Raw genomic sequence first — 27,181 nt, 5'->3', positions numbered from 1 at the left:
TTGCTCAGAACCTTGGTATACTTGTTGGAATTACGGTTGTTGGTATTATACTAGCCATGGTTGTGAAGCCATGTGTTGTTGCTCGATACTAACTGTTTGACCAAGATGAGGGGTAATTATACTCATCTGAACCTGTGTCATTCCACCAGTCGGCGATTGTGGTTGAGTCGCAGGGTCAAGTGGCTGTTGTATTACAACCTGAGAAACCTGAGGTTGGCATACAACAGGTAGCGCTTGAACTTGCGACACCGTCACAATAGCTGGCGTAGTTGGTATATTTGACATAGGTAAACATTGTTGCATCGAATATACAACTCTTGGTTGTTGAGGTAGAATCGGTACCCAACCGCTTGAAGTAATTCCAGCATAACCTGAATTTTGTTGTGAACTCCCGCATGGTTGTCCCCCCGGAGGGGATAATGAAAGGGTATACTGCCCCCCATATGGTGGTAACCCAGAACTCAAGGGAATAGTTTGCCCTTGAGGGCTGGACTGCCCAAATCGACCTCCAAATGGATCAATTTGTTGAGACTCAACATAAGAGTTTCCGGATATTAATCCTGATGAACAAACAGGAATAGACCATACTGTCGAAATGGCTCCTGAGTGGGCTCCTTCTAGCGATTGAGAGCTAGTTGGGACAGATGGTATACCGGCGAACATTTTTGGAGTGATAGCAGGGGGTTCTGCCGTCGCTGTGTCAGACGACACAGTCCTAGATGTTGACGGTTATTCAGACATTTCTAGTCTATCCAAAAGATTACCTAGCGATTCTACAAGAGTTTCCGCTGGTGGTAGACTAACTTCTGACAAAGAAGGATACAGAGTGATCCCGACTCCAAATTGCGATGGAGTACTAGTTGGAGGATCTTCCACAATCTCTTCTATGGCAATCAAACCAGGTGGAAGGGGTAGACCGTCAGGTCCGTAGAATATTTCTGGTGCCGAAGAAGGTATGGAATCGGCAGTGACAGATGTTTGAGGAGCAAGACTCTCCGAACCGGTTGTAAATGGAACTGGTTCGGTAACACAAGTGTTTACCCTCAGACTAGGATCAATACTACTGTCCTTCTGTGGCTGCTGAACTTCTTCTGTAGAGGCAGGGATTCCAGAAATGTTTGGAGTAACCAGAGTCTCTGATGTTGTTGGAACACTTGTTCTAACTTTAACAGGAGATTTGGAACCGGTTAAATGAGTTCGCTTTGTTCGTACTAGCTTCGATTCCGGAGACAAAGATGGTTGACTCGTAAGCCTCCGCGAGCGACGGGGTTTCAATTGACTTTCTTCCACGATTGCGGATTACTTGATAACCTAAAAATAAAGGGGAAGTATGTTTCCGAATTAAATGAATTTTAGATGCTTTGACACAACTTGTTTTTTCAATTTTTAAGAGTCGAGAAAAAACAAAAGATGACTCTAGTCTCCTTCGATTTTTAATGAGCCTGAAGTGACAAGTGCTCAGATGGACCTTTTCTGTTAAAGAGTCTAAAAAGGAACGAAAAGGACTGCTCTAGAAATCTAGGTAGAGGGATTACCAAACCAATCGCAAAACTGCAGAATACTTTTTACGGTACGACAGTCAATCTTCCTGAATGCTGTGTTCAGTGCATTGCGATCGATAGGGCAGCAGGCACGGCTTCCTATGGATAAAGGATTAAGCCTATTGGGGTCTCCCAAAATATACTCGACAGTACGTGGGAGCACAAGTCCGCACTGGCACTTATCATTTCAAAGTGGAGGAATCACCCAACCATCAGTGAGAACAACAGTTACCAGGCTTTACGACGCCGAAATACGTCTCTAGCCTAGACTTCTAAATGTTGTGTGTTAGGTTCCAAAGCGTTGTTAGATTCATTGAATTTATTTTATGGTTGATCTTGTTTATGAAGTTTGCCTTTCAGGTTCACCGTGAGATGTAGATGTAATTCCTAAAATGCAATCTAAGATGATAAACAATCTTTTTATCTTCTTTGTGCAATGAAAATCCTAGCTACTAAGGAAAGAAAGACAGAATCCTTTCACAAAGAGCAAAGAGCACACTCTAAATGCACTTTCCTAAATCAAACCAATCAGACTGTCTAAATGCAAATGCACATGCATGTATTTGTTTTCGACTTTCTTAGTATATGAATGATAAAAAGAAAGTTGATGCATAAATCTGAATTTCTTTTCAAGCGACAAATATCAACAAGTTTCTTTTCGAAATAAAAAATGGAGACAATCACAACACCTTACGATTTTGAAATGAATACTTGTTTTCGACACTAGAAAAATTACAAATTCAGACCAAAAACAATAGTAACAGGATAATCAACCATCAACAGCAATCAAACTCTTTCCTATGATTGAAATCGACACTTGTGACAATTTCAAATGAAAGGACGACAGTACGATTATGCTACTTTTGCAAAGGAGAACTGAAAATGACTCAACAAACACACAAAAAAATTTACAGTTCTTTTGTACAAAGGATGCGGAATAACAGCACGAAAAAGGGGTTTCAAACAGACATATTCTGATCACAGGCAGCAAAATTCAGGAATAGAACTGGAAAGAATGAATCACAGAAGCCAAAACTGCACAAAGCCTAACCTGATTAGCGCACCTGCAACACAGGGAATTTGAAATGCAGCACACCTTCTACACTCGGGAAGTGCGCTGAATTTCAGATTCCTAGAACAATACCTGCGCTGGGCCAGAAACGAAACTTTGCTTGGGTTTCGGGTCACAGTTTGTAGTTCAGTTCATGGGTTTTGACCGAGTAAAAGGTAATCAGTAATGCAACAATCAGGGGTAGATCTAAGGAGGATCTAAGAGCTATCAGAAGGGCAATCAGAGAGTTTGTGAATCAGTCGTTTAAATCATAAACAGATCCCGTAGATGGACTGAAGTGGCATTTATCTACTTTGCATTTGCTATGGCAAATGCAATTTGAATGCTACTTGTAAGTTTATGAAATAGACAACAAGGAAGATAAACAAACAAAATAATTCGTCCCCAGTGGAGTCGCCATTTTGTTACAGTGAAAAGTCTCTACTCAGAACTGCTTATCCCACTAAGGTGTGACAGCTGCCTTAGAAACAAACAAAGTAAAGCTACTTTCGTTTTTCCTTTATGAAGTATAGATAGAGAGGAACAAAGAAGACCAACCTCTGTCTTGCGCTAATCTCCTGGTTCGATTCCTCTCTTCTTTGATAGTCTTTCGCTACTTGTTCCCTTGCACGCCCAGCTTCACAGAGTACCTGTAAGATCACAGTAGCATAACACTATACAAAGACATGGATCTATAATCATAAACAATCTAGGATCATATGTAAATTGACCATACAAATGCAGAAAACATGAATGACACAAAAGTATGGAGGAAAACTTGAATAGCTTTTATTGATAAACAAGAAAAAGCCAAGAGGAGTTACAACCATTTGTTCTGACCCAGTATCAACCTCTCAGCAAGGAAGCCCCTCTTCACCTCATACAAAGCTTAGATCACCCAACAATCTGATGTTTGTCTCAAGAAACCAACAACAATTCCTTACAATATGCAAAATTCCATCCTCTGGATCTCTGGGATGAGGGATCCATATATAGATATCTATAAGGGAGATGAGTCAGCTTGTGATTTGATTAGTGTCTTCCCTTTGATAGTTCTTGCTTCCACTTGGAGATTGATGATCTCTTACTCATCCTTGGTCGAATTCAGAGAGGCAAGTGTCACAGGAGAAGTTTTTGGAAGCTTCCATTGCCTCTCCACCTCGCTGAATGACACTGTCATTTATCATTTCTCGCCCATCGCACCCCATAGAAGGGCTTTTTGAAATTCAACGCACCCATACAGTGTATTTAGGTGAGATGCAGTGCACCTGACCTGTGGAGCAGCTGAAATGATCCTGTTTTGACCAATTCTGAGCAGTTTTTCATGGAGAACTTATGGGAGAAGCTGTAATCTATTGACCTTGTTCCTTTAGGGGTTAGAAAAACACTTTTAGGGACTTAGGAGCCCTTGGTTTATGGACATTTCATGCTTGGGGTTGTAGTGCCCAAAAATGTCTATAACAGCTAGTTCCAGTGCACCCAAACCAAAAAGAAGAAGAATGCTAGGTAAGTAGGCCGGGTAGGTAGTTTTGTGGTGGCAAAATGGTGAATTATGATCCATTTCATGTTTTCAAGTGTTATATCTATTCAGATCACAATTTCAAGGAAGTTTTCAATTTGGAACAACTCAAGCGAGGCATGTCTAACTCCCCATTCTTCCTTTTCCCCAAATCACTCACTAACTTCCCCTCAAGAAGTCAAGATCTACTTGACATCTCTTAATTTCATCATTTTTCATATCATTTACCTAAGTAAAGGTCTACTTTGCTTAGGAGTGCTCATATTCATTCTACAAGTTCTATTTCCCCTTTATAGCCTAAGATTTAGTGCTTTCTTCACAATTTCATGTTAATTACTGACTTTATTATGTAAATCCCTATCTATTTCCCCTCTCCCTACTAAAATATAGATAAATATCCCCTTATATACATATCCCCTCCCTTTGGTTGAAAAAATAACCATAAATATCCCTTGGGAATTGCTAAGTTTGCCTGAAACTTAGCAAGAACCCTCATTTTGCCCCTTTAAACCCCCTTCAAGTGCCTTTGGACTCCTTCCAAGGCATGAAATCACTCTTTTTATGTTATCAAAAGCCCTCTTTTCCATGTAAATACCCCTTCGATCCCATAAAACCCCTCTTTTCCATGTAAAAACCTCCCTCCAATCATAAAGGCCTTATCGCATCCCTTAAAGCCTTTCTCCGAATGCATAGATCCCCCTTCGAAACGATATTTCTGTTGGAGGTGCGGTCGAGTGTTAGCCTTTATACATATATGCCCCCGATTGCAACACTGCCGATGCGATATCGGTGATCAGCCTATCGTGATGTTATGCGCCCATATCATAATACCCCGACCCCTCCGCCGATGTGATATCGCCGTCGCACTCAACAGCATATTGCATCGTGCATATATCATATCACAAATATATTGTTGCCCACCGATTTCTGATGTGCCGACTTACTCGAGAGCCGTTGGATTGCGCCCCAGATCAACGATCCTAATAATATCGCATCGCATTGCATTATACATAAGGCCCGCACCCTCCGCCACGTCGATAAGTGATATGCTGACTTAATCTCGGCCGTCCGATCATCCCACACATCCGACGGCCCGGATCATGTCGCGCTATGCCATTTCGCTCCGCCCATATATGATATCGCTTCGCCCATCCTCCCCTGATCACCGATAGCGATTTCGGCGATTGGCCTATCGCTAAACCATTTGTACATAAAGCTCCCCACCTCCGTCTGATGGTCCTCCCCGACAACGAATTTGCGATGAGATCTCAACCGTTGGATCGACCCACGCCGGATCCAACGGCCAGGATCTAATCTATGCTATAGTGCTCATTTTGCGCCCAATTTTCATGAAAATTCACGTTTAAAGGGCATTTTGGCTTTTATAAAGGAAAAGGGCTATTTCACATATATCAGCTCGACGCCCTCAGCTCCAAAGGATTGGGATCATTTCGTGGCCATTCGTTGATCGCTCCTCCCCAGATTGACTCCAAATGCAGGGTTTTTGCCTCAGCAGGCATCCAACGTCCAGTTCTCCTCCATTTTGGCAACAATTCTTCCTTTTTTATCAGATTTCAATCGGCCAGGTGCCGAAACTCCTCCAAAATCCTCCAAAAGCCCGCAGACAGTGCAACAACAGTCAAATCTTGTCATAAGTGGCTTTAAAGCGGCGATTTTGAAGCGGCAAAGAGTATCAGTGAAGCGGCAAAGAGTATCAGTCAGGAATATCAGTGGAAATCTTTATTTCCAAAGCAGATGGCATTAAAAGGGCTCGCTCAAAGTCAAAAGAGTATCAGGAAGCTATACAGGCCACTTAAAGGCTCACCAGATCACGATCAATGCACTTGAAGCCACTTAACAGCAGCAAAACCGCCTAAAGGGAGTAGATAGGAGATTTAAAGCCTAGTTATTGCAGAAACAATGTATTTGGCCACCCAAGAGCAGCGCTTCAGTCCCAAGGCGCAGTTATGGCCAAATGCCAGTGCATTGCAGCAAAGGACCCATATTAATTCATTCTTGAGGCTATTGCCTCCAGCGCAGCTTAGATAGATATTTTTTACATTTATTTCAATATATGTTAGGTTATAGGCATTCATTTCTATAGATCTACCATTAGATCTGTTTCTTGTAGATATTTTTCCTATTTAAACCACCCTAAGCATTGTTTAAAGGGTTGGTTGGTTGATGTTCCTCTTTCTAGACTTGCGTTGTAAGCCTGAGAGCTTCTATAATCAAAGATTACTGGAATATTTTCTTCTGAACTGGCTGGTTGTGGTTTCAATGGCTGAAGAGCATAATATGGAATTCTCGTGCTTCCACATGGTTCAATAAGTCTTTCCCATCTCTGTTTTTCAGTTTATATGTATCTGTATCATCTATATATCATAATCTAAGTTGCAGGAAGAAAGAATAGTTCAGACTTGGCTTTCATGCCCTCTGTGCTCAATTCTTGTAACTTTTCTATGTTTTCCTCTGAATTAGTGATGAATATGCATACTTAATTGGTCATGTTTAAACTAGTTCTCTCATTTCTGAATATTGTCTAGGAATTCTTCATTGCTCCCAGATATTATTCATTCACTTTCCCTCTTTCGGCTAAATGGGAGATTCTTAACTGCCTCTTATTCCCTGACCTCCATTTCACCCTTATTCCAGCATTACAGGTTGTTCCATGTGCAGCTATCCTGCTCCATATTCCTCTTTTCTACCAAAGAAAACACATCCATCAATTCACATTCATGGACTCCATTCCCAATGGTCTGAACTTCTCATCCTTTGCATACCAACTCTGTCTGAAGCATCAACCATCCCACCAAACTTAAATCAAACTCATGCACTCATATTTAGCCTAAAATCACCCCTAAACAAAGCTAAATCATAAAGAGAGAGCCCTCTCTGATTGTAGGTTGGCTAGGACCTGCAGTCCAAAGATTGGTTTGTGGTTACCTTGGTCGTATTCCCTTAGGAGTCAAAGGGAACAACCTGAATGTTAACATCATTGGCGACTCCACTAGGGACCTGAATCATTTGTTCATCACTGTAAGTCCCCATTTTTTATTAGTTTGCCCCTCGAATAAGTCTCAAAGTTGTTTTGAAAAATCCCAAAAAAATCTCGTTTCCTAGAGAAAATATCCCTTTTCTTCAGATTTATTTCATATTTAGCTCTGATCTGTGTTGGTGGACAGAGATTAGACCCTTCAAAGTTGATTTATCCACCTAGCAACTCCACATAATCCTCATAATAAAGACTCCACTGGAGAAATGAACCCAAAAGAAATATATGAGAAGATCAGGTTTTTGACCTGGATTATTATCCAAGAGGTCATGTTCTTTCTCTTCCATAAAATTTTGCTATGTATATTGTATTTTAAAGACGATTTCAGATTAGATTTTTATGATTTTCCTTTTGAAAATATTTTTGAAAAGCCTTCTTGCACATTAGAACAACAACCTTTAAATGATACTGAAGATTATCATACAGCCAAGGAGGAAACAAATATCAAGGCCAGTCATCCTATCCCTGTTCATATCGATCCCAGTCATTCAATCCATGTACATATTCCCGTGCCTCGTAAGGTTCCTGATAGATATAAGCCACTCATTTTGCCTCTCGCGCTCAATCCTTTACCCAAAGATCATCCTGAGTATCTCCCAAGATTTGATGGAGAGAATGGTGTTACTGCGCAAAAGCACATCCAGGATTTTGAAGACTATCTTAATATATTTGAAGTAGAAGATGAGGATGTTAGTATTAGGCTTTTCGCCCTTTCTTTGAAGAGTGAAGTTAGGACTTGGTTCAAGACCTTGCCTGAGGCTAGCATCTCTAATCTTTAGTAGTTATTCAAACTCTTCCTTGATAGATGGATGATCAAACTTAATTTCCTCTCACTCATTGAAGAATATGATCAATTAAAAAGGCTTCCTAATGAATCTGTTCAACAATTTTCTGATCGATTCAATCAAGTTTATCATTCAATGCCTTTGAATATTAGACCTCCTCCTGATTTATCTTTATTGCATTATCCAAGAGCTTTTGATGCAGAAATTGAATTCCGCTTAAGAGAAAGGAGCCCGTCCACTATGAAACAAATGCAAGACATGGCTGTGGATGTGGAGGCAAATCTGAGAATGAGGGAAGAACAACGCAAGGCAGAGCAAGAGAAAAAGCTTCATATTTTGTTAAAATAATCAGAGGAAATGATGCAAAGGATCACGATGAAAGTTGAATGCTTAGAGCGTCGGAACACATCTGTTGTGCAAGAGGAAAGTAGTGGCATTCACGAAAAAACCTACCACAAATCAGATGACATATTCATATAGCCATATGTGAAGGAGCAGTCTCCTGATATACTATATGAATATAATAGCTTCTCTTCTTTCAGCTGTCTGCCCAAATACGATCAACATGATGATGAATTTGCGCCTCATATCCAAATCAGCCGCACAGAGGAATCACGGCCTATTTTGGTAGGGATCATCGTTCAGGTTCAACAACCTGAAATCGGTGATCAGCGTGCTCATTTCAGCTATGAGGAGAGGGAGGAAAATGCAGAAAATTTTGATTTTAGGGAAGGAACTTTACCATTTTGTTTCGAAACTTTTCAGTTTATTAAGGATAATTATAATGCAGTTTGTAATCAAGTGTCAACAAATATTGATATTGACCATCTAGAGGAGAGTCAAATCTTTTCTTATAATGCGTTACCTATAGATTTGCAGCCCCAAAGTGCCATCCAATATCAGATTGAGGAAGACTTGGAAGCAGCTGCTTGTGATCAAATGATCCAAGTTCTTTCCCTGCCGCTTTGTTTTCAGCCATCTAAACTATATGATGAGAAAGAGGAGCAGCAAGTGCCAATTGGTCAAGTGCCATCTGAACCTGTTTATCATGAATTACAAGTATCGCTCCATGTTCTGCGCAATCCATCAGATGACAGGTTGAGTGATGAAATAAATCAATGTTCTTCTCCATTGGTGGGCTGTAAGCCTCAATATTAATATGTTGGTGATTTCCCAATTCAAAGGCATGATAACTATCCAAACCATTTGTACAGTTCTTTAATTCAGTTCAGCAATAATGTATATATGTTGCAAGACCCTTTTGTACAGTGTTTAGATTCAGCAAAGGAGGTCATCAGTTTCCTGATCTTCTCAATGGTTAACAAAGCTATATCAGATTCCAAGATCTCCATCTCAAGTACCAGCAAGCACAAGCAGCAAAGCTCATTCATGTTTTTAATGCTTAAATGGCTGCATTGGCTGTTTCACTTCACCTAACAACAAAGAAAGTGATGGTTAGGGTAAGTAGGTAGGATTTCAAGTCTTTTGTTTCGGATAGTAAGCTTGCTACAGTTGAAGCCCGAAGTGAAGGCCCTAAGCTCTTCAAGTATGCTGTCATGTTCATAAATAAGGCAGCCTGCAAAGGGAAATTTTTAGAATATAGCAACAATTGAATACAAGGCCATCTAACCTGCTGTTCTTGACTTTTCGCAAGGAAAAGCCATCCCCAAGTGGAGCCACTGTTAGCCTCCTATTGCAATAGGTTTCATTTTTCATGATTGACTGTGGAAGTGCCAAATATGTTCATCCTTTCCATTGTTGTAAAGGTTCCATATTTCCAAGAAATCACCACTTTTATTTCAGTTAAGGGGAGGCCAAACAGTTTAATCTTGGCTTCCCTAGGTTTAAATTTCATGTTTTAGAATATAGAGATGAATATCTGTCCAAACTGTTTAATCTTCGTAGATTTGTAGATAGGTAGAGAATCTTGGGCGCTCAACAGCTTAATCTGAGCCCTGTAAGAAATAAGGGTAGATTTAGATAGGAGGACAACAAAAAGAAAAGTTGAAAAGCTGGGTTTGCTAGTTCCAGTGCACCCAAACCAAAAAGAAGAAGAATGCTAGGTAAGTAGGTTGGGTAGGTAGTTTTGTGGTGGCAGAATGGTGAATTGTGATCCATTTCATGTTTTCAAGTGTTATATCTATTCAGATCACAATTGCAAGGTAGTTTTCAATTTGGAGCAGCTCAAGCGAGGCATGTCTAACTCCCCATTCTTCCTTTTTCCCAAATCACTCACTAACTTCCCCTCAAGAAGTCAAGATCTGCTTGACATCTCTTAATTTCATCATTTTTCATATCATTTGCCTAAGTAAAGGTCTACTTTGCTTAGGAGTGCTCCTATTCATTCTACAAGTTCTATTTCCCCTTTATAGCCTAAGATTTCCATACTTAGTGCTTTCTTCACAATTTCATGTTAATTACTGACTCTATTATGTAAATCCCTATCTATTTCCCCTCTCCCTACTAAAATATAGATAAATATCCCCTTATATACATATCCCCTCCCTTTGGTTGAAAAATAACCATAAATATCCCTTGGGAATTGCTAAGTTTGCCTGAAACTTAGCAAGAACCCTCATTTTTCCCCTTTAAACCCCCTTCAAGTGCCTTTGGACTCCTTCCAAGGCATGAAATCCCTCTTTTTATGTTATCAAAAGCCCTCTTTTCCATGTAAAAACCCCTCAGATCCCATAAAACCCCTCTTTTCCATGTAAAAACCTCCCTCCGATCATAGAGGCCTTATCGCATCCCTTAAAACCTTTCTCCGAATGCATAGACCCCCCTCCGAAACGATATCGCTATCGGAGGTACAGTCAAGTGTTGGCCTTTATACATATATGCCCCCGATTGCAACGCTGCCGATGCGATATCGGCGATCTGTGTATCGCGCTGTTCTGTGCCCATGTCATAATACCCCGACCCCTCCGCCGATGCAATATTGTCGTTGCACCCGACAGCATATCGCATCGCGCATATATCATATCACATATATATTGTTGCCCGCTGATCGCCGATGCGCTGACTTATCGGGAGCCGTCGGATTGCGCCCCAGATCAACGGTCCTAATAATATCGCATCACATCGCATTATACATAAGGCCCGCACCCTCCGCCACGCCGATAAGCGATATGTCGACTTAATCTCGGCCATCCGATCATCCCACACACCCGACGACCTGGATCATGTCACGCTATGCCATTTTTCTCCGCCCATATATGATATCGCTTCATCCATCCTCCCCCGATCACCGATAGCGATTTCGGCGATCGGCCCATCGCTAAACCATTTGTACATAAAGCTCCCCGCCTCCATCCGATGGTCCTCCTCGACAGCGAATTTGCGATGAGATCTCAACCGTTGGATTGGCTCGCGCCAGATCCAACGGCCAGGATCTAATCTATGCTACAGTGCTCATTTTGCGCCCAATTTTCATGAAAATTCACGTTTAAAGGGCATTTTTCCTTTTATAAAGGAAAAGGGCTATTTCATATATATCAGCTCGGCGCAATCAGCTCCAAAGGATTGAGATCATTTCGTGGCCATTCGTTGATCGCTCCTCCCCAGATTGACTCCAAATGCAGGGTTTTTGCCTCAGCAGGCATCCAACGTCTAGTTCTCCTCCATTTTGGCAACAATTCTTCCTTTTTGATCAGATTTCAATCGGCCAGGTGCCAAAACTCCTCCAAAAGCCTCCAAAATCCCGCAGACAATGCAACAACAATCAAATCTTGTCATAAGTGGCTTTAAAGCAGCGATTTTAAAGCTGCAAAGAGTATTAGTGAAGCGGCAAAGAGTATCAGTCAGGAATATCAGTGGAAATCTTTATTTCCAAAGCAGATGGCATAAAAGGGCTCGCTCAAAGTCAAAAGAGTATCAGGAAGCTATACAGGCCACTTAAAGGCTCACCAGATCACGATCAATGCACTTGAAGCCACTTAACAGCAGCAGAACCGCCTAAAGGGAGTAGATAGGAGATTTAAAGCCTAGTTATTGTAGAAACAATGTATTTGGCCACCCAAGAGCAGCGCTTCAGTCCCAAGGTGCAATTATGGCCAAATGCCATCACATTGTAGCAAAGGACCCATATTAATTCATTCTTGAGGCTATTGCCTCCAGCGTAGCTTAGATAGATACTTTTTACATTTATTTCAACAAATGTTAGGTTAGAGGCATTCATTTTTCCAGATCTGCCATCAGATCTGTTTCTTGACGATATTTTTCCGTTTTAAACCACCCTAAGCATTGTTTAAAGGGTTGGTTGGTTGATGTTCCTCTTTCTAGACTTGTGCTATAAGCCTGAGAGCTTCTATAATCAAAGATTGCTAGAATATTTGCTTCTAAACTGGCTGGTTGTGGTTTCAATGGCTGAAGAGCATAATATGGAATTCTCGTGGTTCCACATGGTTCAATAAGTCTTTCCCATCTCTGTTTTCCAGTTTATATGTATCTGTATCATCTATATATCATAATCTAAGTTGCAGGAAGAAAGAATAGTTCAGACTTGGCTTCCATGCCCTCTATGCTCAATTCTTGTAACTTTTCTATGTTTTCCTCTGAATTAGTGATGAATATGCATACTTAATTGATCATGTTTAAACTAGTTCTCTCATTTCTGAATATTGTCTAGGAATTCTTCATTGCTCCCAAATATTATTCATTCACTTTCCCTCTTTGGGCTGAATGAGAGATTCTTAACTGCCTCTTATTCCCAGTTCACCCTTATTCCAACATTACAGGTTGCTCCATGTGTAGCTATCCTGCTCCATATTCCTCTCTTCTACCAAAGAAAACACATCCATCAATTCACATTCATGGAATCCATGCCCAATGGTCTGAACTTCTCATCCTTTGCATGCCAACTCTGTCTGAAGCATCAACCATCCCACCAAACTTAAATCAAACTCATGCACACATATCTAGCTTAAAATCACCCCTAAACAACGCTAAATCATAAAGAGAGAGCCCTCTCTGATTGCAGGTAGGCTAGGACCTGTAGTCCAAAGATTGGTTTGTAGTTACCTTGGTCGTATTCCCTTAGGAGTCAAAGGGAACAACCTGAGTGTTAACAACTAGTACAAAATGGCTAATTAGTTCCTAAAAAAAGGACTAAAATTTTCATTTAAATGACCATTTTTCAGTAGGTGACTAGTAGTAGCTAATTTACAGTATCTTATAGCGCGACGAACTTTTAGTCATTTGTAACTTAGTCATTAATTGGTTGTCTCAATTTTATCATCTTGTAGTATATTTAGTCATACATTTGGCCATTAATTTAGTCATTTATTTACTAATTAATTATCACAATTAATGACCAAATATACAACAAAACATATTACTATATGACCATCCGAGAAAACCAATTAATGACCAAAATGTTGTTCGTGTTATAAGATACTGTAAATTAGCTACTAATAGTCATATATATGTAAATTTTAGTCATCATTTGAAACCAATTAATGACCAAATAAATATGACTATTTTTTTTGTTGCTAATAGTCATATATATGCAAAATTTGGTCTTTGTTTGTAATCACCAATTTATCATTTGTAGTATTGATTTATCTTTTCTTGGTAGTTTCATATTGATTATATAAACGACTAATTTAGTATTTTATATTCATTTTATTTACTTTCATTAATAATTATTATAAATTACTAATTTAGATGTATATTCATTTTATCTGTGTTCATCATTAATCAATATGAACTATTAATTTAGTAGTTTTAGATTGATTTTATGTGTTCATTATTAGTCAACATAAATTAATTAGTATGATTTTGTGACTAAATTAAAAAAATGTCATACAATGCACATGTTCATATAATGTGAAAACACAAAGTTATATATGTTTATTACAATACTAAATAATATCAAATACAACTATAAATAATTCCAACCACATAATTTATATTATATGAAATTTCAAGTATTACAATACGAGTTTTCAACTTAATATTGGTTGGAATACATTTCACACATGAAATAATGTTTCATCACTTCAAAACATTATCATTATTTTGCCAAAGCATTGTAGGTGAATTCACCAACTCTGAAGACTTGACCATTAGTCTATATGTGTGTGTATCATGTGAGATATTGGCTTTACGGGCATCACTAGACTGGTTCTCTTCTCTCTATTTCTGCATTTTTCACTCCAGTGTTATTGTTTTATTTCTTCAATTCCTACTTCTTACCATCAATATTGAGTTCATCTTCTGAAAATGAAAGAAGAAACAATGTAGAGTGTAATACATCAAAGATGATGAACATTGGAATATAAACTAAAGTAGACTATAAAGGATTTATATGACGTATACCTTAACATCAACAAAATGTCATTTTTTCCCTAGAAAAGTACAAAACTCAAACAAGTTTTCTTCAGTTGGGCAATAGATTTTAGTTGGACGATAGTGGCCACTATGCAGCTAGATGACCTGTATAAACAAAGCAAATAAAACATTACCATAAAAAATAACACCTTAGGAAATTAGTATTCAACCTTCAAGAAAAGCTTAGGAACAATCATACCAACTAAGTTACATGCTAAGAATATCAGACAGTAGATAACTTGTGGAAACAAATGGAAAAAGAAAATATCAGCGCAAAAAATATCCTTATTGCTTGTCCTAAAAGAGTCATGTTCCTTAAATTTGGAGATCCTTTTTCCCACGGTAAAAGTTCCTAGCTATTATGACCTATGTTTTTAGGATCATGAGATTGATCCAACATCATATTGGATTGTGGAGAAAAAATGATTCAACTGTCCAATATGAGTACCTCACTTGGTTGAATGAAGGTGCTAGTTGTGAGCAGTGTTAAAACCTTAAGGAAGTGCAACACTAAGGCCCACGAAAATATATCACCACAGTCCATTCAAAGAAAAAATTCCAATCCCACAATGCCTCTAGTAGTACATTTCGTTGGATGGATATCACACTCTAAGAGACTATTGTCTAATACAACGAGAAGTGTACATATATTGTTACAATGCCCCTCATAGTCATAACCTATAATTGTTTCCTATAATATTAGTCATATTATACTATTTAATTATAAAATTATGACTATCAAAAAATTATTAGTTTGAATAATTAGTCTGAAATTGTGTTTTGAGTATTTATGTATGCATGGAAATATTTAAAAAAAGGTAATTTTTGTGACTAGTTAATTTCGAGTGAATATAAATACACAAGAAATTATGGTGCCTCAGTGTTTCTCTAGTGGTTATCCACTCATTGTACCAATTTATCCCATGTCCTCTACTACTTTTGGTGAAGTCCTCTTTGATGATTTTCAATTCCAATGCAATGGACATTTATCCTGGATGTTTTTTCTGAGCCAAAGGGAAGCTCCAAAAGTAACAACCAATAAGTAGCCTCAAATATATTATTAGGAGAAAAAATGTAGTAATTATATGAAAAGCCAAGAAACACTGCACGTTAACCGTCTTCCCTTTAATATTGATTAATAATTTCTTTGAATGATCATGTAATACTAGAGTGTCAAGCAGAGATATTTAAAGTTAGTCATCCATCAATATCACCTTTGAGAGTGCTTAATAGTTAATAGTTCCTATTACACACACATTAGATCACCAACTTCAAGGATAACAATATAAACACGACAAAAACAAAATTAAAAGGAATGCTAGGAAGTCAAATGTGACTAAGAGTCAAGAAAATACCAAGCCCTTCAAATTAGCAAGGCATTATTAGGAACTAAAACAGAAAATCCTTCCATTGTGTCATTTTCACCTTTTCTTTAATTTCATTAATTGAGAACACAACTTTCAAAAAAAAATTCTTTGAGAAATGTCTCAAAATCCTGACAAATGTTGGAGTGATTGTCGTATCAATTAAACAGAAAGGAAATCGTTCAATATGTTTTTAACTTGCAGAAGAGATCAAATAATATGAAGCTTTATCATCCCTTGGTCCTAATCAAATTGTAATATGTGGGTTCCAATCAAGTAATCACTTTCCCTCCAAGATAGTTAAGATATCACTTTGGAGAAGGGCTTCTAGAAGTGTTGGGATAATAGAAAGGGAATTAACTAGGAGGAAAATGAAACACTTTTGTGGGTGCTCCAAAATATTTGAAGGAAAATGAAAATGATTTTATACTTCCTCCATGTATTTTAAAACATAAACCCTTCAGCTACATCTCATTTATTTTCCACCTTTATGTAATCTGTAATTCTTTGAGCAAGAATTGAGCATTCATAAATATTCTCATGAAAGAGGACTCTTCATAATCCTAATAAGTTGGGCTCTAACAAATAAACAATTTGATGTAGTGAAGAAATATTACATGGTAGATCCTAGTGATTGAAATGAAAACTTTATTCTTAATCTCATTACAACAAAAACAAATTCAACCCTAACTAGTTGGGATCTAACAAATCAAGAATTTCATGTAGTAAAGAAAAATTACATGGTAGATCCCAATTCTTTGCAATGCAAACTTTATTCTTGATCTTATTACAACATATATAAATTCAAGAGTACATAAATATTTCCTTATCTGACACGAACTTTGAAGACATTTCGATATTTCATATAAAATATAATGATACAATTTACCTTTAGGACATGAGAAAGTTATCTACGTCTACCACCGAACATTGTACAATAGTGTTATTGAGACACCATATCATGGTGTTAGAATCATTTAGATAAATAGTGCTATAGAGAGACCTTGCAACAGCTATTCAACACTATTTATAGTGTTATTGAGACACCATATCATGGTATTAGAATCATTTAGATAGATAGGGCTATAAAGAGACCTTGCAACACCTATTCAACACTACCTTCAAGCTTCAAACTCATAAATTGATTTACTTCAATAACAAATTCTAGTGAGATATCATTAAATACAACCATACAAAACTCAATTATGATAGTTGTTGCTGCCTTGTTTGGATCTATCCCCCATTGGAAATAGAATAACTGATCTTGCCCAATTTTTGAGGTACTTGCTTCATTTTCAACACAAGTTGTTGGGTTATTCACCTAGAAAAATTTGCAAATATTAGATGCATAATGGAAACAAACATGCAATTCAAAATTGCTCCTAAAGTCTCTTGCATGAATTATAAAACACCATCTAGTTAAAACATGATATATGGTAGTAACAAAAACCTACCCAAGATCCCACTTAAGAATTCAAAATGTTGCGAATAAGAGATGTCTTAAACAATATAGACTATTTAATTGAATAATCACACTAAACTAGAAAAATCATCAAAATGTTGAAAAGTGTGAAAAAAATGAAGTTGGAATATTATAGATATATCAAGGTAGATATAGCTACCTGAAATTTAATTTCTATATAACATTCGAAATATCCTTTTTCAATCATCTAAGAGACTAACCCTTTTTTTTTTATCTTGGCTTAATAACTTAATACTCCACCAAAAATAGCAATAGTTCTGAATTGGTTTTATTCACCAACCAAGGGGAAATTTTAAACCAGTGTGAAAATGCTTACTCATTCCCCTACCATATTTCTGATATTTTATTTGTGCATGGATCTAAGATATGTGTAAAGTAACTATGACATATTTGACAATTTTAAATGTAAAAAATTACCCACGCTAAAGTTATGCGATTAACATATGCACAATAAGATACAATATGCATCAGTTGTAAGTAATATGAAGTTTACATGTTATATTAAGACAAATGTTTTCTCATCTAAGCTACGTGTAATGTAACTTCTACATATTTGACAATTTTAAATGTAAAAAATTACCCACATTGAAGTTATATGATTAACATATGAACAATGAGATACAATATGCAGAAACTGTAAGTAATATGAAGTTTACATGTTACATTAAGACAAAAATTTTCTCATCTAAACTATGTGTAATGTAACTTCTACATATTTGACAATTTGTAAATGTAAATAATTAACCAAAATTATACTATTAACATATGTACAATAAGACACAATATGCATCCGTTGTAAGTAATATGAAGTTTACATGTTATATTAAAACAAAAATTTTCTCATCTAAGCTACGTGTAATGTAACTTCTACATATTTGACAATTTTAAATGTAAAAATTTATCGAGATTGAAGTTATACAATTAACATATGCACAATAAGATATAATAACATTGGTTGTAAGTCATATGAAGTTTACATGTTATATTAATTAAGAAGTTATACAATTAACATATGTATAGGAACTTGAATCCTTAACCAAAGCACTTGCTAGAACTCCACATATTTTCACTTGTTTAATCCATTGCAATTCAAATCAAGGTGAGTGCCCACTGCTTCTGGTTGAGTTGACCAATGTTTATAAAGGCATAGAGCTAACCGTAGATCTGCGACTACAAAAGTATGATCTATCAAATTGGGAATATTCACACTAATTGAGACCCATCTTTCCACACATAAATTGTTCAAGCCCACTATAGCGAGAAAATTGCAAAATGGTGATGGATTTGGGGTTTTGAGTGAGAGATCCACCATAGGGAGGAAGCATCCAAGAAAGGAATTCACCGAAGTTCGATCCAAAGTTCCTTTATCCCACCCTAGGGATCTATATTCAGATATCCACATACTATGTACTTTAGTGGCATTCCACCAATTACCCCATTATTGGAAAGTTGTTGTTAGCTCCCAAAATTTGTGAACATTTGAACCCTGCCTAGATACTTCCTAACCAGATCGAGATAGTCATAACTTGTGAACATTTTATATGAAACCAATGCTAAACTTGAAATGAAAAAGAAAAGAAATATTTATTTTGGCATTTCCACACAGATATTGACCAATAGAGAAAAATGCAGTGCTAAAATGTGATGTTGTAACTTGTGAACATTTTATTTGAACCTAACGCTAAACTTGAAATGAAAAAGAAAAGAAATATTTATAATGGAAAAAATAAAAGAAATATTTATAATAGAAAAATAAAATATATAAATTGTAATTGGGTTAAATGATTTATTTTTAATAAGAAATTTTTATTTTTGTGTTAGAGGCTAAATTAAAAGGAGTTAAAAGTGATATTGGGGATGAGTGTAAACATTTAAATATTGGCTCAATTAATAATAAAAATTTAAATTAATAAAAATAATATAATTCAATTTGTTATATTTTGATTTTTTTATTAAAACGTGAATAGGCTTTGTTACAATACCATGGGCCATTATCATGACTTATCAATACCACAAGTGAAAAACCATAACATATTTCACAACCAAAATATTTTATAACAATATGACAAGATTCTTAATCATGGATATTCACCCCCACATTAATGTAGATATTATTAACTTGTAAAAAACAACCAAAAATTTTTATAACAATATGACAAGATTCTTAATAATGGATATTCACCCCCACATTACAATAGATATTATTAACTTGTAAAAAATAGGCTTTGTTACAATACCATGGGTCAATACCATGGATTATCAATACCACATGCCAAAAAAACAAAAACTATTTCACTCCCACTTTCCCATTGATATTATGAGCTTGTGAATAGGCTTTGTTACAATGACATAGCTTATCAATGCCACATGCCTAAAAATCGTAACTTTTCTTACAATCAAAATATTTTATAACCATATGACAAGATTGTTAACCATGGATATTCAACCTCAATTTACCATGGATATTAACTTGTAAATAGGTTTTTTTACAATACCATGGACCAATACCATGGCTTATCAATACCAGATGCCAAAAAACCGTAACTTATTTCATAGTAAAAACATTATATCGTAATTTAATTTTATAACATATTTTTAATTGAATCTAAAAGGGAAAATGTTACAATTTGAAATATATCTAAACCCTCTATCCTCACTACTACTAAAAATATTCCCATAGATATTAAATTAAGATTTTTGAGTCGATAGGCTCATTCTACAACCCAGTATGATGTGTGTCCGTACATCATCAAAATTGAAATTTTGGTCGTGTCGGCCAAAATAAAAAAATTTAAAATCTTAAAAAGAACAACTATACAAAACATTTAAATAATGTAAACTCATAAAATAATTTGCACGTGAAGAAATTGGATCCCTCTCATCTCGTATTAGATCCATATGTAAAATGGAATTATGATGGTAATAAAATTAAGCTAAGATGGATCTATGTTGGTTAAAGAACCATATAGATCCATCTTCGTTAAAGATATATAAAGAACCAACATGTATATATATTAGCTAAGGATTCAAGGGATGGGGGCAAGCAAAGTGACTAGCAATAATATATTAGATATAGTGCATGATTTTTTTAAGTTTTTCATTATTTTATTTTCTTTGACATGATTGATCCAAAATAGAGATTTAATATTTTACAAACAATTAAGTTTTTTTAATTTAGATAATTTTTTAAACCCAATACAAAGTGTTTAAACTTAAGAGAGAGATGGGGGTTGGGTGGGATGGGGAGAGAGGGAGGGAGATAGTGAAAATTTTGGAGGGTAGGGAGAGAGAGAGACAAAGAGAGGGAGAGAGAGTGACAGGGGAGAGAGAGTGAAGCGGGAGAGAGAGTGAAGTGGGAGAGAGGGAGCGAGAGGAAGGAAGAGAGAGAAGGATAGAGGGAGAGACATAGAGAGAGATATGGAGTTGGAGGGAGAGAAAGAGAGATGAAATAACATAGACATAGAGAGATAGAGGTAGATATAGAGAGAGAGGGAGTGAGAAGGGAGAGATGGAGAGAGACTGAGGGGGAGAGGAGAGGAGGGAAGATAGAGAAGAGGAGAGGAGAAATATATGGAGAGAAGGGGAAGGGAGAGAGATGGAGGCATAGAGATGGAGGTGAGAGAGAGAAGGAGAGTGGGAGGGAGATAGTGATAGAGTTGGATAAAAGAGAGAGTGAGAGGGATAGTGATTAGGGGGGAGAGATAGAGGAAGGGAGAGAGAGATGGAATTGAAGGGGGCATGTGAGGGAGTGAAAAATAAAAACATAGAGGGAGAAAGGTGGAGAGAGAGAGGGGGTGGGAAGGGAGCCATGGAGAGAGAGTGAGGGAGAGAGGAGAGCGGGAGGCAATAGAGAGAAGGAGAGAGGTAGAGAGGGAGAGAATGGGAAGAGAGAGAGAGAGAGAGAGAAGGGGAAGAGAGGGAGAGAGAGTGTGTGTATGTTTGTGTGGTGAGATAGAGAGAGGGAATAATAAAGAGACACAAATACAAATATAGATATTATATAGTATTATTTAACCAACCTATATCCATCTTAACCCGAGATCTATCAAGTGCTGAGAGGGATCCAATCTCTTGAGGTGAAAACCTTTCCTCAAGTTTTTCACTAAAAAGAGAAGTTTACACCTCGAGATATTGGATCCCTCTCTGTACTTCATAGATCTAGGGTTATGATGGATCTAGGCTAGCTAATATGAAAATAAAGTAGTTGTTATTTGATATTATAGTCTCAAAAATTAAAATTGATCTTCAAATTAATTTCAAATTGGAATTAGATTCAATGAATAGATTTTTAAAAAATATAGAAAACAATTATTTTTTTATTAAAAAATATATTTTAAAAATTACAAATTATTAGAGATAAATAATGCAAAGTTGGCTCAATTATACACCATGTGAGGCTGAAAAAGTGTTTAAGGAATGAAAACCTTTCAGCTATTCTTTAACAACCTTTCAATCCTCTATCTCTTGTAAGTTTAGATTGCTTGACACAATTAAAATGACTAACATAAACAACTAATTCATGTTATTATAGTACTTGTCAGGTAGTCATATTTTTTTTCCTAGACTAAATTAGTCATTAATGTTAGTAATTTTTAGTTGTATTGCTTGTTATCTAGTCATATATTTTAACCCACAACTAAAGTAGTGATTTATGTTAGTTGTTTATATTTGGGTCACTTAAGATTGCTCTTTTTTGGTAGCATTTCACTTGGAAAATTTGTGATGACTAACGTTTTTAGTCACCTAGTCACTAATTTCTCATTTTCTACTAGTGATGCATTAAATCTACCATGTTGGCCATCCTCTAGAAGGCATCATAGAGATCTCTATTATTTTCCATTTTCCTTCTTCTTTCATGTTCAATATCTGGTTCTCATTCACACTTGCAATTCACATCAGCGAGAAGATCACTCTGTTACCAAAATTGATCCATTTTCTCTCAGACCACACGTGCATACTTTAAAGAAGATGAAACATAATGATGACCATCAAATCAAAGGACACACACAAGTTGATAACATATTTCACCCAGTTTGGGTTACGTCTATGGGCCCAGTGTCAAGAGTGGGGAGGCTGCTTCATTAAATGATGCAAGATCACGATGATATTTGTCATTACAAGGATAAAATCCCTCAACTAGAGTGGCATGTCTCTCCATGAGACATTCTCCAATAGGAAATCTCAGTCATATGGTCCCTCTTTTAGCATAAAAAGATATTAAATTCTTACATGAAGTGGCATATAAGCCTCCTCCAACAGAGTGGTAAACAAGGATCTCAACATCAAAAACATCATCTCAACAAATCAAAATATTGACATGGCATCACTACATCATCTACCTCCACTTCCTGGGATGGCCTAAAAATGCACAACTCTGCTGAAGAAATGGACTGCACCATTGAATTCACGGCATGAAATCATGTCGAATAACTGTAGATTTGATCCCTTGCTGACACCGTCAAAATATGGACACTCGGGAATCTCAAAGATTCCCCAAATATTCCTTCTTGCTTGATTGAATGGAGTTCTACTACTCAGTTGACAATTCTGAGTTCACCACTGCACTCCTTTGAAAAAACTAAGTAATTTGAGTATAAATTTGGACTGGTTCAGAAAGTATAAAAAATCAACCCTTAGGGAATCTTTTAGAATCTTCATGATTCTACAAAGATTCCTCTCCACAATTTCAATGAAGATCTACTGCTCAGATCAAAAAATTGATCATGCCATCAGACTTTTGGAAAAATTTTGATTCTTTTGAGTATAAAGTTGGTATGATTTTGTCACTGTGAAAATTTGGCCCCAAGGGGATCTAAAGATTCCTTAATCATCAAAGAATATTCCTATAAATATTCCCTGAGAATCTGTCTTGAAATTTGTACTAGAAGAGTTCCACCCTAGTCATGGTTCCCACACCTTAGGGTTCCCCACCTCGACGGATGCACTCATTGTTATGTTCAACCTTCGTTCATTGGCAAATGACAAAATATGTGGGGTTTGAATAAGTTTTGGAGGGCAAATTTCCCAACAAGACTGTCGGGCGAATTGGTGGGTTTACTATATTAGAAAGCAAAGGTCATGGGGTAAAACCCACATGCCTTCCCTATATAACATATGGTTATGTTTAAAAAAAGGTGTATTTTAACATGGCAGGCATGTGTTTTAATGAGGAGCAGTTATGTTCAAGTGGGGCTGCCTGTTGGCGGGCCGACCGATGGGTTGGGCAGGTTCAAATCCTGTTGGCCTTGTCGCATTATATATGGGCACCATTGGTTTGGTAGGGTCTGGTTCACTCGTGGCCCCGACTCACATATATTTATTTAATACAATGGTCGTTGGGGGGGTTGACGGGGTTGGTGGCCCGCCACTCCAATTTTTTTTTTTATTATTATTATTATATGGAGACATTATCGTTCAAAGTCATCGGTGGAATTTTTGGGGTTCATTGGAAAATTTAAGTAGGTAACAAATTCACCCTTTCCAGCCACCGAAATCCATTGCCCATAAGTGCCAAAATGTGGCATCATTATTGGCTGCCAGTGGGCCTAGTTTGGCCAAAACTTTGACTAGCCATAACTTTCACATACAAACTCAGATTGAGGTGTTGTTTGCGTCATTGGAAAGCTTTTGATAAGATGTTAAATCTTACCTGGTTTCACTTAAATATAGTAACTTTTATTTTTGAGTTTTTCTTGATCCCTCTTAGATCTTTGAATGTCTTTGGAGCCACCTAGATCAAATCACCCTTGCTTCATTGATACTAGAGTCGTTATCCCAAACCAAAACCTTGCCATCAACAAAATAAATTGTATTAACCTTATCCTTTAGAAAATAAATATAAAGTATACTTTTCTTCAAACCTAGAACAAATAATATTTGTTGAGCTGAATGTTTCCACCTGACTCGAGCTCCAGTGATGTAGACCCAATGCCTTTCACTAGGCAACACTTGTTGTCTCCAAGTTCGATAGAGTGAGATGAGATTCCTGTAGATAGGGTTTGGATTTGATTGTATTCTCCTGTCATATGTCTGGAGACACCACTGTAAATAACCCATATATTCTCATCTCTGAATGTGTCAGATAAAGTGAAGAACAAGCTTCCATTTGCTACTTCTATTACAAGTTTAAAGAGGATATTTGAGACGTTGTTATTGATAGAGATAGTGAGATTTTTAAGAATATTGAAACCCTTCCTTATAACCCTCGCCATAGTATCAACAAAGATGTGATTTGCAATTTCGTGCTTGCACCTTAGGTATGATACCATGTTGGAAAATATGGAGACTTGCAAATTATAACTTATTTTCCTTAACTTGATAGTTAATTGTGATGTTAGAATTTCTTTCATTAATTTTTTTATTTTATTCATCAAGCACTTACCAAAGCAAGAAGATCACAAAGAGACAAAGTACACATGATATAGGCTCCAAGCCAAGGAAAAATCCCTCCATGGGGAAAACCCAAAAAATGCTTCTCTTCTTCTTTAGAATCTACTTTACAAAGAGACTTCCAAGACCCAAAGACCAAATCCAACCAACCCTTCAAGATCCAAGCCAACCCCTAGCAAAATCTGCTACAAAATAATTTCAAAACTTTGATACTACAACACAACTACTTCAACTTCAACCCCATCAACATAATTTCGTCCCTCCAATTTCGGCCTCTTGCAACCACATTAGAATTTTGGCTTCTTGTAGCTAACAACTTCAAAAACCTTAGTGAGATAGAGATAAAGACAACCCTTGAAATACTTTGACTTCTTATCCTCTTCTTTTTCCTCTAGCTACTCTTCTTCACCTTCGATATTGCAGATCAAACTAGCTTGAGATGAGTGTGGAAATGAGGTCAAGCTCCCTCCTATTTATAACCTTTCTTGATGGTCGAATACCCCTCCTTTAGGCTAAATTTTCCTTTCTCTTGGGGTGAGTTGGTCTTGGTCTTATCCATGGCTTTTACAAGTTAAAATAAATATTTTCCTTCAATGAGTCTAAATGGGACTATGACACATGATCAATATTATTCTTTATCCTAGAAAGACCTAGAAGACATAAAGCACAAAGAACCTGATTTTGACTAAAACTTGAGTATGAAACCCATACTCCAAAATAAAATATAATTTGTCTTTATTTAATTTTTCTTTCTTTATAAATAACATAAAATGTCATGATTACAATTACATCATAATGAAGAGAAAACCTAGTTACAATTTTCAACATGGACCTAGTGGTCACGTGGATCTAGAGATGGAAGATAATTAAATATCACTGGTAACGTGCAAAGGGGAGTGAAAAATGTGAAATGGGAAAATGAGACCACACAATCAAAATTAGGGTTTCCCAAGTAGTGCCCTTCCTAAATCCATAGTTCAATAGGGGATATCCCATGGGGCTAGGGTTGAGGATTATCCCCCCATCTAAGGTGAGTGAACAAAACTACAATCAAAACCCTTCCCTCTTCCAAGTCCCCCAATAATACATGACAACTATGCCCAATGAAAAGCAAGCATAAGAACCTGATTGCACAATACAAAACATCCCTTTAAGATTTGATTTCCCATCTTCAAACATATGCTCTCGACAGGTGGGTGAGGGGACATATGACCTAGCTTAGGAAACAAATTTCAAGTTTCAAAACACATTAGCTACATTGGTGGCTATTAGGGGCTGTTGGCTGTTGTCTGAAGACAAATCTAAGAGAAAAATTATCCTATGGGGCCACCCATGTTTTGTGGGTAAAATCTGGTTGCAACTAGGACATGGGCTCATTACATGAACCTGTAATCAAACGGGATATCATGATAACACCAACAATCCTCTGGGACCATAAACCTATATTCTGTACATCACAAACAATGTTGGAATCATCTGTCCTAGTCGTACATTTATTTCCCATGTTTTCATCAAATAACAAAAACCATACAAAAACATAGATCTATTTTAAGATGCATGTATAATCTAAATGAACCTACTTTAACATGATAACATGAGATGATGATATTAACTATGAAAAATCAATATCAAATGCTTGTTATTCTAACATGCATGCTACATTATGAAAATGATAAGTATAATCATATAACCAATGTAGCTAGCATATAATAAGATCAAGATCAAATGTACTATCCCTATCATCAATTATTATATACATTTGAAAACAAACATGACAATCATGACACTCATATGCAAGGTCCCAATGGTGGGAGGTGGGAAAATAAAGCAACCATGAATCATGTAAAGGAACAACAAACAAAGGAGAGGAATATAAGTCAGTCCTAAATCATCTGGTTTTTCCTTAATTTTTTCTCAAAGTTTATTTTATTCATGAAGTTCCCTTTTATATTCTTATGTTCTGGTTGAGAAGGATAGGAGGGAAAATAAGTTAGATAAAGGCAATTACACTAATTAGGTTGCCTATTGCAAGGATCATGCTGAAAATGGGAGACCACAATGTGTTCATCATTTTTAATACTAAGGCCCAAGGATTGCTCAAAAGTGATAAATGTTTCAAGGACATGGAATACAAGGAAAATAAAGATCTTGATCAGGTTCATCATCAATATCATAAATGGGGTCTTTTTCAAAAGCGATAGTTAATAATATCCCATTTCCCTTTTGCAACATGCAAGCAATATTCAATGTCAATTTTCAAAGGATCCATGTTATCACTTTCATTAGGGAAATTTTGAGGTCTAAAATGGGCCTCCTAAGGAAATTATAAAATAATAGTGGAAATAATAAAATAAGATTAGATTACATCATCAAATTTTGAGGGAAAAAAGAAAAAACTATTTTTTTCAACTTGTATTTTCAACTTATCTCCCTATGAGTTTACTCAAATTTCGAGTGGCAACACTCGTACGATGAAAAATTTGATTCTCATTTTTCGTGTAGTAGGGTCCATCGAAAGTATGTAACATGGGTACTCCTTGGATGAGGAATAAAATTTTTCATCCAATGAGGACTCCTGCTCGAAATTTGAGTAAAACCTTAGGGAGATAAGTTGAAAATATGAGTTGAAAAAATAGTTTTGTTATTTTATTATTTTTTATTTTT

Source organism: Pinus tabuliformis, chromosome X, assembly GCF_031772625.1.
Source record: "Pinus tabuliformis cultivar Carrire ecotype Pingquan chromosome X, CPIR1, whole genome shotgun sequence".
In the NCBI taxonomy this organism is placed as follows: domain Eukaryota; kingdom Viridiplantae; phylum Streptophyta; class Pinopsida; order Pinales; family Pinaceae; genus Pinus; species Pinus tabuliformis.
Note: the sequence above shows the minus strand (reverse complement) of the source record.